Raw genomic sequence first — 6,747 nt, 5'->3', positions numbered from 1 at the left:
AAAGATACCAAATATTTGTAAATTTTACGCAATGTTGCGTTGAAATTTACCCTTCAAACATGCATTCTGCCCAATATTAGGGGAAAATTACCCAGCAAACATGCATGTTCCCTTTTTACCCAATATTGGGTAAATTTTTACTCTCTGTTTTCAGAGTGCTCGAAATCATGAAATACTACATTGGAACTTTTTTTTTCAATTTGGGGGCTTCAGAATCCTAAGCTTTATGTATATTGTATGATTAAGAGACTTTTTTATGCGACTCAGCCATTAGATCTGATAAATTGTTTATATCATGATTTGTTTGTATGTAATGTAATAATTCCAACTCTTTGACATAAAGAAAATGAAATACAATGCAAATTAAATATCATCTCTTTATAAATTAGTAGATACTCTGACAACTCATAACGTATATTTAACACCTCACATTACCTGTCTTTCTTTTTTTTTTGAAGCGCTAACAATATGTTATGTCATATGTTTCTTTTTAATTTTTTTTTACCCAGTTCTTTTTAAATATGTAGGCCTTTGTATTAATCTAGTATCATTGTATGTTGCATTGAAACTCCATCTTCTAATACATATTTAAAATAATATTGATGGTAATACTGTATAGAAAGTAGAACATTAACATACACCAACTCCTTTCGAGTGCAGTATAGTCACAACAGTACCTAAAAAGTGATTTTCCCAAATACACAAAAAGCTAAAGTTGATAAAACCCAGACGGATCAAGCCATGAACAATATCTTATAAACCCCCATCACATCGACCCCTCAGACAACCTAACCCCACCCCACAGCCCTCCCTTAATAACCAGCTATTATCAATAAAAATAATAATAATAATAATAATAGTAGTAGTAGTAGTAGTAATGATAATAATAATAATAATAATGATGATAATGATGATGATGATGATGATGATGATAATGATGGTAATATTGAGTAGACATAACATAATACAGTAAATAAATATATATTAAAAATAAAATATACAAAATACAATAACAATGGCAATAATATTGTAAAAAATAATAAAACGAAATAGAGATGAATATAATTGAAACACTGTTGATGAATTATGATCACACAGTGCAATGAAGTTACTCTCAACACACAATGACGTACACTGATCAGCTGATTTTAGTGTATAAGCTGTATGGGAATACGGTAAATGTAGTTAAGAGTGCTGTAACAACAAAATATAGCCGCAGGAAAAGAAAAATACGAATATTGAATTATTTATGAGTGATGATGATAGTAATTATGATAATGCTTTGGCAAATCTTCAGTTCAATCAACCACACACTCGAACAAAAATGAATTAGAGAAATTAAAAAGATAAACTTTCATTACTTTCAATTTAGGTTCCTTGTATAAGATTAAAAATCTGGACTTACATAACCCTTTTTTCTCATTGTTTTTATTTTCTCGTGACCTGATTTCGAAACTATGTAGTACTAGGAACTAGTGATTGTTTTTCTTTATTAGGGAACATCAGAATGAAACCATTTGATATATACCTTGTACGATCAAGAGGCGTTTTTTTAATGTCTCTTTTAATTTAAAAGAAAAATATTCCGATTTTTGAGTAGCAAGAGCCCCCTCTCAGCGGAATAATTATCATTAAGAAAACACACAAAACACATAATACATTAATATAAAACGTTATATGTCAACATAGCGATATATTTTATCTTGCCAAGTCGACTTATAAAACATTATATGTCGACTTCGCAAGATAAGAAAATATCTCGCCATGTTGACATACAACTTTTTATAAGTCAACTTGGCAAGATAACGTATCTCGCCATGTCGACATATAACCTTTTATAAGTCGACTTGGCGAGATAACGTATCTCGCCATGTCGACATATAACTTTTTATAAGTCGACTTGGCGAGATAACGTATCTTGCCATGTCGACATAATAAGGTTGTTATGTCGACATGGCAAGATAAAGTATCTCACCAAGTCGTCAAGTCGATGGCACTTTAAAGGCTCCGTAAAAATCTATTTTATGTAGAGTCACATAATTATATTTTGTTCAGCGCAATGAATAAAATAATGTAAATTCCTTAACCCTATCAAGGCCGGGAAATTTGGGAGATCATATGTCCGGGGGGGGGGGGGCTCCCAGGCCCCCCTTAAGATCTCGGTCGTCGATTGTGCGATCGCGCCGAAAATCGGCACTCAGGTTGCCTGGGATATAATCTACAAAATTCTGTATTAATTTATTTCATGCATATCGCTATTAATTGATTATGCTAATTTATGCGTAATTAAAATGCAAAATCATACTTTTCCCTCTAATTCCCTAAATAAACCTCGAAATGTTCTAATTTTTGGTGTAGAAACTCTGTGGTGTTCTTAGCAAATGAACGTAAAATAAATGCGATATCAGATCAATTACTTATGTATTATATTGTTTTTTACAATTTTTTTTAACCTTTTGTTCTTCATTGTTTTTTCGATGAACTTTATCGGGGATTCAAATGAAATCATAAACAGCATAAAATCTATCCATTTTTACCGTAAAAACTAAAAATAATCATACATTTATGATTTTTCGGTCGAAAACACGATTCGCATTGACTTTGTACACGAAATCACGTTTTTGAGCAATCTTTGGTCTGACATGCACTTACAAAATGTTGCGTAATTTCGGAACCACGTACCCGGGCGTCGCAAATTTGGTCTCAAAAGGTGCGCAAGATTTGAAGTCAGCAAGTGGCGCGTACAAAACAATTCGCGAGGCGAAAATATTGCGCGAATCGTTGAGGGGGGGGGGGGTCCGAGCCCCCCCCCCCACCCGCAGACATCTGGCTGATTTTACTTCTAACATACATAATTTATGGCAGAATATAAAATCACATATTTTACCTGCTCGTTTTGCTGACTTGCAAAATGTGTTAAACTAGGCTCTCTCGAAATGCTTTGTTAATCCTGGTCATAAACAAAAGCACAAAATAATAGTGATTGAAAATAAAGCGTATAAACTTTAGTTTAAAAAAAACAAGATGTCAATGTTGGTCTTTTTAACATGAAAGTTCAGTTGGAAGCGTATGTGTTCCTTAGCAAAAACTGTGGAATTAAGTATTTTGTTGACAAAAATTTAGTGGGTATCTAAGGTAAGATTTTGATTATGCACATCATTAGAAATATAAAGGGACAACCAAACTCGCATATTAAACTAAAAAAATTCATCAAAATCGGATGAAAAAGAAATAAAAAGTTTACTTAATTTCACAAGACATAGACAGGATGCAAATAGAAGAACTGATGACATCACCAATTTACTATTTCTTTTTAATTCATATAAAATAATTCCTGTTTCCCTCATTGTCATCAGTAAAGCGCAGTTTGATCCCCTAAACATGTGGAATTTCCATTATTGTAACCTAATATAAATAAATTCAAAGATTCTCATTATTAAATCTGCAAAAATGAAATATACATACAAGTGGTGAAGGTAGTTGGTAATTTGACTTTATTACAAATATTGTTGTCATTTCCGATTACTTCTGGTTGTGAACTATCATTCAATTTCATTTCAACATGTTTGTACTGTCGTGTCAATGAACAGATTCAAACGAATCTACAAAACAATAATTATAGGACAGAGATCTCATGATTACATCATAATCAGGCTATTATTTTCTGAGTATAGTCCCATGATTCACAATACAATATAATTACACAACGGGAGATGGAAGCTTGTCGAAAAGAGTTTTACCTCGGGGTATGTTATGATAAAAAAATCTGTATAATTGGAAAAAGACCTATACAGATAGAAGAAATTGTTATTTTCATGGTGTTAAGGACATTAAAAGAAGTTCATTAGAACTACAAAGTAATCAGTAATTATACATATTTCTAGGCAACACATGTGATGATTTGGCTTTTTCATTTTTTTTCTTACTAAAATAATGAAGGTTGATGAATTCCAGATTTTTTCTTTCTCTCTAATTAATGCTTACGAGAGATCGAAAAGAGATCTTTTTGTCTCTTTTTCAGCCCCCCAAATATACACGAAATACATATCACGTTTTGAGTCATTGATATCTTGCATTTGATACTTTTAATTAATTCCGAAAAGAAAACTATGACGCAAAATCTTTTAATCGGCAAAAATGTCCCTTTTAATTCAGGAAAAAAATAAACAAGTTTTGATCAAAACATAAGCTGAAATCTATCGTTGGCAAAAACATCAGATTTAGACGTATTGGGGGAAATCTTGCCTTCAAAAAGTGGAATAAATATTGCTGAAATGAGTATTTACATCCTCGAGAGATTCTCTACCACCTGTCTTCAAAGATACCATATGAGATATGTGACCCCCTAGTCTCACTGACGCAACCTAAATAAAACATGTGTGACTGATACTTAAACTCCTCTTTACTTCATTTTACAATCAAACTCGATCATTCTATCCCTTTCTTACTTATTTTTGGACGGTCGTCTAATTAGAAGTCAGTTGTTCGTGAGGCATTCTTCTTTTTCTTGATCCTCCCCGTCGCTTTTGTTCGCTCGTTTTCTTAACGCATGCTTTCACTGTAGATCGACAGCTTGTAGGTTGAAAGTGATGGGAAACTGACGCAGTAAGGTCGCGTGTCATCCCCATTCTCACTGTCGGAAAAATATCATTTACTTTCATTAATAAGCAAGAAACAAGCAAAATAGAAACAATTAGCAGAATACATCTACGATATCCTAAGCCGGATAGACCGTCAAATCAGGGCCGATTTGACACAGAAATGGCTGGAATCGCTATATCTTAAAAAAGTAATTTTCAAAGAATGGTACAGCATGATCAAAAGAGAAACGGCGTGGTTATTCTTGTATAGCCCGAGATAAATTGTTAAAGGTCAAGTCTACCCCAGGAAAATGCTGACTTGAATAAATAGAGGAAATTCAAACTACCATAGTGCTGAAAATGTCATCAAAATCGGATGTAAAATAAGAAAGTTATGACATTTTAAAGTGTCGCTTATTTTTCACAAAACAGTGATATGCACAACTATAGAGTAAGTCGATGATGTCCATCACTCAGTATTTCTTTTGTTTTTTATTGTTTGAATTATACAATATTTCATTTTTTTTAGATTTGACTTGACTGAACCATATAGTATTAAACAATGCTAATTCCACATGTTCAGGGAGGAATTAATCATTGTATCACTTGACAATGAGGAGAAAATGAGAATATTTCATATTTCATATAATAAAATACAAAATAAATAGTGAGTGGATGATGTCATAGTCTCCTCATTTGCATACCAGCCAGGATGTGCACATAACTATTTTGTGAAACTAAGAGAAACTTTGATTTTTGATTTTACATACGATTTTGATGAAATTTTTAGTGTTATGCTTTTTTTTTTTTTTATATATATTAAGGGGGGGGGGGCAATAAATATTTTATTTTATTCTTAAAAACATGTATCACAAGGCTTAAACAAATATTGCGAGCGTAAAGCGCGAACTCTAATTTGTGGAAATTAAGCGAACTTTAAAATGTCATAACTTTTTTATTCTACATCCAATTTTGATGAAATTTTCAGTGTTATGCTTGTAGGATTTTTTTCTCTTTTCATTCGAATCAACTTTTGTTGGGGTAGACTTGTCCTTAAAGCAGTTACGGTAACAGGGAAATGGGCAAGTCGGGCCATGGGAGAACCAAATTAAAAAAGATAAAGGCCATGAACCGTTTCATAAAGCTATTCGTAAGTTAAGAGTGACTTTAAGAACTACTGGTGAACCTTTCTTATGCGCTTAATAATCACCATTAAACATTATTTTAATGGTGAAAACATTCACCATAAGAAAGGATCACCAGTCGTTCTTAAAGTCGCTCTTAAATTACGAACAGCTTTATGAAACATCCACCAGGGGCCCGTAACACAAAATTTATCAATGATCGTAGAACATTTATCTACGATTGATTGCATTGACTATAATACAATCAATCGTGAAAATCAAGCATACGACAATCGGTAACATTTGTGTTACGGGACCCAGATCTGACCAAAGAATTTCACAGACTCGAGTAAAATTCTGCATTGATAAAATGACTTACTTTCGAACAGGGAAAATATACTTTAATTCTATATTACAAAACATGCATGTTCTTCAAATCAAGATTAATTTTGGGTGGGTTGTATGGCATCAGAAAATTAACGCTCACATCTTATCTTGTAGATAGCAGCTTGCTCATTATAATGAATAATTATATCAGTATTATTGGTTGAGGCAGTGGAGAAAAGCTGCGCAGTAACGCCATTTGTAATGCCCTATTGACCATCATTCCTTCTAAAGAAATAATTGGTTATAAATTGAATGTCAATCAAATTTTGTCACAAAGCTATACAGGCCACGCCCACCCCGTATTCGGCTACGGTATAGCTCCTCATAAATGTCTATGCTATCTAATCCTTGGGATTATGTATATAAAACAACAGCTTCTTGTTATCATTAAATATCAACTCGATTCAAGTAAAGAGGTTTAAAGAAAAAGATCCGAATTAGCAAATAACAGATCTGATAACTGATAGTAATTGCGGCGTTATGTCAAGTACTAAACATTGATATCGGATTGTTTGGTCGGTATACTGACATTTCAAGAAATTAATATCTACTGATTGACTTATCTGATAAAGCAGATACCCGAGACGGATATAATATCCTCGTTATATCGTACAGGTAGCGGTGGAGTAAAACCGGTTACCAAGCCATCAGCGCCA

This window comes from Lytechinus pictus, chromosome 5 (genome assembly GCF_037042905.1).
Source record: "Lytechinus pictus isolate F3 Inbred chromosome 5, Lp3.0, whole genome shotgun sequence".
Taxonomy (NCBI): Eukaryota; Metazoa; Echinodermata; class Echinoidea; order Temnopleuroida; family Toxopneustidae; genus Lytechinus; species Lytechinus pictus.
The sequence above is the reverse complement of the archived record's forward strand: the minus strand, read 5'-3'. Positions refer to the sequence as shown.